General features: G+C 40.0%; 1 protein-coding gene across 5 annotated transcripts in view; it reads right to left on the bottom strand.

Annotated features, from left to right (window-relative positions):
- Window positions 1-943: 943 nt before the first annotated feature.
- The window catches only part of LOC135530280 (sodium-independent sulfate anion transporter-like), a 30,948-nt gene continuing 29,465 nt past the window's right edge, over window positions 944-2,426 (bottom strand). For all 5 annotated transcript variants that reach the window (XM_064958630.1, XM_064958629.1, XM_064958633.1 and 2 more), the window contains exon 17: window positions 944-2,426. This exon is cut by the window's right edge and continues 216 nt beyond it. The gene's annotated coding sequence lies outside the window, so the exon portion shown is untranslated.

Genomic DNA, 2,426 nt, shown 5'->3' with positions numbered 1-2,426 from the left:
GGCAGAACGACAGATTTGTACCTTGTCAGCTCGGGGATTTGAACTTGCAACCTTCCGGTTACTAGTCCAACGCTCTAACCACTAGGCTACCCTGCCGCCCCTTAATGCTACAGCATATAATGACATTCTAGACGATTCTGTGCTTTCAACTTTGTGGCAACAGTTTGGGGAAAGCCCTTTCTTGTTTCAGCATGACAAAGCCCCCGTGCACAAAGAGTGTTGATTTTGTCCACCCACACCAGATGCAATCAGGAGAAACAGGTTGAAATACCAAAACAAACTCTGAACCAACTATATTAATTTGGGGACAGGTTGAATTTAGCTAGCTTGATGTTGCTAGCTAATTTTTCCTGGGGTGTAAACATTGGGTTGTTATTTTACCTTAAATACACAAGGTCCTCTACTCCACAGATAAAAGGGTAAACCGTGTTAGTTTCTAGACATTTCTCCTCCTTCAGGCTTCTTCCACTTTGGACTTTATATGGCTGTTGGCAACCAACTTTAAGGTGCATTACCACCACCAACTGGACTGGAGTGTAGACCTCAGTTCATCTTTCAATCACCCACGTGGGTATATGCTCCTAAAAACCAATGAGGAGAGGCGAGACTTCCAGCGCGTCAAGCGTGACAAATAGAATCAAGTTCTATTTTAGCGCCTGGCTCCACAGACGCTCGTTGACTCGCACAAGCAGTGTGGATGCAATGATTGAATTAGATGTGTACATTTATTTTGCAATGCTCGCTCATGTTACATGCTGACCAGACCATAGAGCGCATTCATACCTTAATAGAAAATGATTCAAGTAAAAGTGAGTCACCCAGTAAAATACTACTTGAGTAAGTCAATGTATTTGGTTTTAAATAGTCTTAAGTATCAAATGTAATTGAAAAAATATATTTAAGTATCAAAAGTAAAAGTATAAATAATTTCAAATGACATCTATTAGGCAATCCAAACAGCACAATTTATGTTTGTAGTAGTAGTCAAAAATATAAATAGCAAAGCACAGATACTTTAAAGTACTACTGAAGTCGTTTTGGGGTATCTTTACTTAAGCACTTTACACCACTGGTTAATTCACAACATAAAACTAAGTTTGGAGATGTATACAAATTGTCAGTCTTCTCAAATACATTTCTAAGTAAGAATTAAAAAGTTTCAAAGTGTTAAAAAAATAAAAAAAATAATTGTATTAAGTGCAGAACATGCAAGGCACAAACCATTTGGAATGTGATATTCTTCTTATGGTCATGATCGTACAGGTAAATACTCTCACACACACACACACACACACACACACACACACACACACAGAGAGTAGGAGACAGTCAACTTCTCATCCAATAGAGGCAACCAATAAAGCACAATTGATCAATTTGAAAGGGATCAATAATTGTAATTTAAGTCTAATTGATCAAGCAAATGTATACAATAATATATTATATGTATTAATGCGTACAAGAAGAACATTTAAAAACAAAGTTGCAATAGTGTAAGTATCTCCCCAGTCTAAGGATATCTGACACGTCCTATACCAGACGTGACCCTAACACCCATGTAAATCAAATCAAAACATTCCATAGGTATTAGATACACAGTTCTATCTCTGGACAGGCTAAGTGCTATTTCCTCCATATTGCTTCCACCTATCCACACACACTGACTCCGGTGAGGGCTTCCCAATCCTGGTCCGGGGACCCAAGGCGGTGCACGTTTTGTTTTTAGCTTAATTCAACTAATCAACTTATCATCAAGCATTTGGTTGAATCAGGTTTGTGAGTGCGAGGGCAAAAAACAAAAATGTGCCCCCCTTAGGGTCCGCGGGACCAGGACTGGGACACACGGGTAGGGATTTGGAATTTTGATTTGGAACACAAACAGGAAGTTAAGTGCTGAGAGGGTGGGGCTTCTTTCCTTACATCACTTCCTGAGAAGTGATTTCCCGTCCTCCAGTTCCTCTGTGTATGTTGGCTCTGAAGGGGTTAACACACAGAGCAAACCTGTTAAAACAGACCCGGGATAAAGGTAGTGTGTGCTAGCTGTTCCTGTAAACTTCCGGTCATTATGCTAACGCTAGTTAGCAATGGGCCAGAAACTACCTTCAAACTGCACACAGAGACATTCAAATGTCCATTAGTGATAGAAACCACAAACCTACTCTAGACTTGATCCGTGTCTACAGATAACTTCAACAACATAAAAGTCATTATAAAAGCTACAAGATGAAACCGATCACACAGCAACATCTTCAAAGTGGAAAAGCATAAGAGATCGGTTCTCATGCTTGGTTAAAAAAGGGGGATTGACAACCTGTCAACTGCTTGACAGCCAATAAATTAGTAAGGGGGAGGGACATTCTTGGCCATCGCTGTACCCTGATTGGTCCAGATCCATACCAATCATTCTGATTTCAGTGTCAGGGTCC

The sequence above is a fragment of the Oncorhynchus masou genome, unplaced genomic scaffold (genome assembly GCF_036934945.1).
Source record: "Oncorhynchus masou masou isolate Uvic2021 unplaced genomic scaffold, UVic_Omas_1.1 unplaced_scaffold_1313, whole genome shotgun sequence".
NCBI classification, from domain to species: Eukaryota; Metazoa; Chordata; class Actinopteri; order Salmoniformes; family Salmonidae; genus Oncorhynchus; species Oncorhynchus masou.
This window is presented reverse-complemented; position numbering and strand designations above follow the sequence as displayed.